Source organism: Pinus tabuliformis, chromosome 6 (assembly GCF_031772625.1).
Source record: "Pinus tabuliformis cultivar Carrire ecotype Pingquan chromosome 6, CPIR1, whole genome shotgun sequence".
Classification (NCBI taxonomy): Eukaryota; Viridiplantae; Streptophyta; class Pinopsida; order Pinales; family Pinaceae; genus Pinus; species Pinus tabuliformis.
Genome location: NC_142292.1, coordinates 600,628,430 through 600,634,668, shown reverse-complemented (window position 1 = coordinate 600,634,668; position 6,239 = coordinate 600,628,430).

Genomic DNA, 6,239 nt, shown 5'->3' with positions numbered 1-6,239 from the left:
TGCATTTAAGACTCTCCCATCACCTTTCTTGATCAATCATTTCCATTTGTGAGCTGCAGGAAAGAAGAACGAAAGGCGATACAAAGCCATACGCAGGAAGAAATGGGAAAGAAAAGTAAGGCTCAGGGCTCTGAGGTGAAGGAGATGGCACCTTTATATACAGACACAGCTTGTAACAGAGACGCGGGGATATCGACGTGGGAAAGCATGTACAGACTCCTTGAAGAAGAAAACCCCAGAATAATGAAGGTCACCGCTGTTGCAGATTCACAGGGCTCTTCCGAAGCATCCTTAGAAGAACTGGCGTGCTCATTCCTTCATCGGATAGCAGCAAGGCCTAAAATTCTCCCATATATGGATATGATCAAGGGGATACTTGAAAATGCAGAAATGAACGAAAGACAGTTCAAAATTCAAGGACATGGGCTCATCGGGTCATTCGCTGCACAAGACTTAAATCTCATGTATCATCTTCCTGAACCGCAGGCGACTTACAATGCACAATTCATTAAAAAATTTGTGGCAGAGAACCCGAACCTATCAGAGACCACTAAAGATTGGTCCAAAAAAGATGAACCGCTCAAAAAGGATAAGAACGGTATGTACAGCACTGGTTCCCTCACCTCTCCGTATTGTTTTGCTGCGGCCATGCTTTGTAGATTATTTGGGATGCCAGATATCAATAAGTTTTTGTCTGAATGGTTACCATTGATTGATGTTGCCACAAATGTCATTATTATATATTGGGCCAGGATCTTTTCTGATAACCTGTTCACAGCTATTATCAAATACTGGTCTAAGAGATCCATGTCTCAAAGGATCTATCCTCCTTTTTACCTATCCGCATATGTTATGGATTCTATTTGTTATGTGTCTAAATTTCCCTCTATGGGTTGGAAATGGACAACTCAGGACCCATTACCCATACATGTCTATCATAAGATATTATGGGATTCTTAGTTCATTTCGCATTTCTACCATATTTGTCATGGGCTTATTTTACCCATATATAGAATGATGTATGATAAAGAACCCCCGAGGTGCTCACCTGAGGCACAGATAGATATCATCCCCATCGCAAGATGGTTCGGGGAAGAATGGTTTACCTATATTAGAGTATTTGGAAGCACCGTCCCTCCTCATGTCCTACCTTTGTATATTCCTGACAAACTGCTAGCTCGAGAAATTGCATATCAAAACTGTTCAGAAGGTGGCCTAACCAAAGACCTAAAAGACAAAAAGAAGGCCATATGGCCCCAGTTTCCTGTAGCTTGTGGGGCCTTTTCATTGTTCGATGTGGGTCACGCGTTCATTGAAGTGGAGAATATGACGTGTCTACAATTATTTAAATTCCCGGCAAGGCCATTTGACCCAAATAAAGTTGCCCAAGATTTCACAACGAACGTCAAGATAAAGATGTTCGTTGGAAAGAAGGACCTATTTGATGATTTATTTCAGAATAAAAGCTCACTCCAGGAAATTTTGCGGGAATCTCAATCGCAACTGTCTCCAGATGACCTCCAAAAATTCATGGTATACAGGGAAAGAAGACTCGCCACTGTTCCTCTAGAAAAGCTGCAACTACCTGCCAGAGAACCTACTCCAAGCATTAGCCTTAGTGAGAATTCAAGTGCTGCTGGATCTAAATCTAGGAGTGGACAAGAGATGCCTAAGAATTCTAAGAAATCTGTAAATGACCAAGATAAAGGTGAAGAGTCAGCTAAGGACACCGCTCAGTCAATGGAATTTCCACGGCAGCAAGTTATCGCCTCCCCGTCAAGGGATGTTCCCCCTCTCATCGTTGAAGCACCACCCGTCACAACAGAATTAGACAAAGAATGGGAAACCTTCAATGAACTGATCAATCTTGAAGGATAGGCCCCAAAAACACCTATGAGCAATACACAGGTAGCACAAGAAGTGTGCTCAACCATAGTCAGCAATGTCACAGAAACGGAGCATATTCCTATCGCTCCATCTTCTGAACTTCTACTGAATGTAGAAGAGATTCCCCCACTGGACATATTTTACAGTCCCCAACATAAAGCAGTTGTAAGAAGGCAAAGAAAAAAGAGAAAGTTAGAAAACACACTTTCTCAGGATACTGAACACTTAGACGTCCTGTGGAAAGATCCTGTCAATAATCCAACTGAAAACCTCACCAAACTGTCTCAGATCGCAGGGGCGTATGCCTCTGCGACAATTGACAAAGCGTCAGAAGTACAACAATTGCTGAAAGAGCAAGAAAATCAGATACAGGTACTGCAACTACAATTGCAACAAGCCAATGCCAATAATGAGGCACGCAAACAGCTTGAAAAGTTGCAGGAAGACTTCCAGCAAATGCAAATAAGCTATCAAAGAAGTTTGGATGAAAAGGGAAAACAATTGCAGGATGTACAGGAGATGCACAGAGACGACCCCAAAATTACAGAGTTCATTTCAGAGTCTATTGCCTTGAACCAACAACTACTGCAGCAACAGGAAGAGTTGGGACAGAAGATATCACAGTGGAGTTATTATTGCGAACTGAGTGATAAAATCACCAATCAAGTGGTAGACTTGCGAAGTGATTATGATCAGATTGACAAACAAGTGATGGAGTACTTGGCTTGGCAAGAAGAAGATGAGGGAAAAAGAGCAGGCACACCCAAGATAAATGAAAATCATAAAGACTTTCTCTTCAACAAATGGGACGATCAAATCAGGGAAGCGGAACAAGCAGCAGAAGCAGCGGCTACAACAGTGAGAATTCTTGTCGATTGTGTAAATGAAAATTTGCACAGAGAAAACTTCATCGAAGAGACCACCCCAGGGTATTTGCCAAATAAACTGCGACTAGAAGCAGAATGGAAACAAAAGGCACAGGAAAAGGAAAAAGCGGTCCAAGCACTAGACAGGTTAAATTGGGAGTGTTACTGGGCATACTTAGTGAAGCTGCATAGTCAGTAGATGACTGTGAAATGTATCATAAATGCGGCTAAGAAAGTAGTGCCAACTCTCATAGATTTTGTTTTCTCAGCCGAGCTCAAAGCAAAAGTCAGCTAGCTGACTCTCCTCAAACCCATGATGAATGTATGCATTTTTAAGGATCAGATGCAGAAGTAACCTTGTTTAGAATGCTGTTTTTTCTTTAAAATTAGATTAGAAAAAGGGCGGTCATTTGAAAACTGCATCCTAAATTTTGTAAATTGACTATTATTAGAATTAGGAAGTAGTATTTTAACACTTCTCATGCATTTGGAGAAGGGTCCAGAAATTTGTCAAAAACTTGTCCTCATAACATGCACTTCTGCACCCTCAGAGGAGGTTTTGATGAATGGATGGATCGAGGTTTATTAATGTTTGCATTTGATATCTGCTACTGATGTTGCACTTCTGTACTCTTAGTAGATGTTAGAACAAGTAGAGATAAATCATTTTTGCTTGAAGCTTATGAGTAGGACTAGTCATAAATGGTACTTTTATCTCTTGGCCATTTCTGCTTATATTCTTGAAGTGATATACAGTTTTTAGTTGTTTATATGTTATTGCATGAATGTGTGAGTTACCATTTGGCACTTTTGTACGGTGGAGTCATTTATTTATGTTTGATATATGAATAACTTATTATGCAATATGCTGTTCACAACTATTTTGCCTAAATTTTTATGCAAAGTGGTTCATCTTAATTGATTTCCATTCTTATGATAGCTGAATGATCTTTATTACCAGTTATTGTTTGAAATCTCTTTAGATTGCATAATAGAAGAAATACACCCCGGGTTAGCATAGATTAGATGTGCTGTTTTCATTAGATTACAATAACATATAATTAGATTAAAGTAGCTTAGATCAGAACTCTTAGATCAGCATAATCCAACTCTGCACACACACACCCTTAGATTGGGAAACTGGTCCCATTATCCCCAGTCGGACCCGCTATACTAAACGGATAAGGAGCTGCCAACCAAGTTCCGGACCAGGTGGGTATCCCCCTTGTTGTCGACCAGATTTTCGGGGCTTCAACACTGCCTTACAATCTGTAATGCACCGAACATAGCATTCGGGAAGATTGGCTGCCGTACGAAAAGTCCCTGGTTTTCATATGATTTCCAAGGTGTATATGCAATTTTATGGATTTGTCTGGTAAACCTTTTTGCCTAGTTCTCTAGAGTAGTCACTTTCATTCCTTTTCGAACTCCCTAAAAGAAAAGGTCCATCTGAGCACTTGTCACTTCAGGCTCATTAAATATTCGAAGGCGACTAGAGTCATCTTTTGTCCTTTTCTCGACTCTTTAAAGATGAAAAGGTCAAGTTTTGTTCCTGTGTCTTAAAATTTATTCGGCCACGATTCACATTTACCCTGTTAGATCTTGTTTGCGTTAGCTTGAGTAGGGTCCTTTCTCGTTAGTTTGCCTAGGATTTTTTGAATCATCATCCTGGCAGAATCACCAGTCCCATCTCCCATTCCGAGTGACCAAGGGTCTCCTTCTTCTATTGCTCCTGAGGTACCGGTTGTGAGTGATACTCTCCCTGTTATTCTGAGTATTCAACCGATTAACTCTCGCACTCCAGAGGATGAGACTTATGATATTCACTAGAACCCCATTTGGGAGCCTTCTGAAGAAGATATTCTTGCTACTCCTCCTAGTGTTTCAGTCCCAATGTCTTCTTCTGATATGGAGGACACATCCCCTGTCACAAGTGAAGAATCCGTTGCGACGAGCGGTGAAATTGCCACCTCAATGGAAACTACACCTTTTCATATCACCCCTCTTGGTGTTGCGTTGCCTTTACACTATAAGGCTTTGAGGGATGTTATGGGTTCTAGGACCCCCCTTATGCGTTCTATGTGGTCGCACACCATCACTTCGACCTCGGAGTCTTTTATTCCTCAAATTCACAATGTGTCTGTCACTTTCGTCCCAACTATTCCAACTGTTTGTGTGGCTTCTTCAACCCCTGTTGTCGGTGCCATTACTGCATCCTCAGTTGTGACCACTGTTGCTGGACCTTCTTTAGGATCAGCAAATAGTGGCCCATCGACATCTGTATCCAGATTTGTTGATCCTACACTAAGTGCCCCACCTTCTTCTGGTTCCATTCCAGTAGGGGGGGCATATGATCAATATCTGCATGCTCTTCAGAATCCAGATCCTCAAAATCCGTTTCATTATTATGATTCTAGAGGGGCTCATCTCTATCATCACGGACCTTTGCCACCTCAGCCTGCGGTTGAGGTCACGGTCCTGTTATCCGTTTCTTGGACCACCACTGGTTATGGCGGTGGCCAAGTATCACCTGCACATCTTCAAGAACCACCTTATCAAGGCCAACTATCTTACATGCAACCCTCTTATGGGCAGCAGTATTATGGGTAGTCTTATCCAGGGCAACCTGGAGGCCCACAAGGACAACCCTTCCAGGGACAACCTTCGGCCTCTGGTGGTCTGTCTTTTACCTATTTTGCGCAACCTTCTAGTAATCTGGGACAACCTTATATCCAATAAGGTCAACCTAGTGTCCAGCAAGGCTACCCTTCTGGGCAAGTCGGTCAACCTTATGTTCAGCAAGGCCAACCCACTGTCTAGTTTGGTTAACCATCTGGACAAGTCGGTCAACCTCAAATCCAATCAGGTCAACCAACTGTCTAGATTGCTCAGCCATCCAGTCTATCAGGACAACCCTCAATTGTGCAAGGACAACCCAACACCCAGCAAGCTCAACCTTTTGGGCAGATGGGTCAATCTCAATCTCAACTAGGTCAACCTTCTAGCCAGATGGCTCAGCCTCAATTCTCTCAAGGACATCCTTCTGGGCCTGCTCAACCGGGCACTCAAATGATTGTTACCTCTCAAGCTCAACTCAGTTTTCAGCCCTGGGAATGGCTCTAGACCCAATCTGATCTTCAAATGCAGGTTGGATCTCAATCCCAACTAGCCTATCAAATGTAGCGTGCCTCCCAAGCTCAGTTTGGAGCCCAGCCACCTTATGGTTTCTAGCAATCCCAAGGGAAAACTCAATTTGCCCCATATCAAAATTATCAACAACTGTAGGTGAGTCCTTATCAGAATTATCAGCAACCTTATGTTGCTCCTTCCGGCCAAGTTGGTAATCAATGGCATTTTTAACTCATTTTCAGTTGCTTATTTGATATGAAACGGGCACAAACCTCCTGACATCCTTAAAACAAACAACGGCTATGCATATCTCTGATCATAACCATGAATGGAGATGGAATTATCATTTGATTAAGT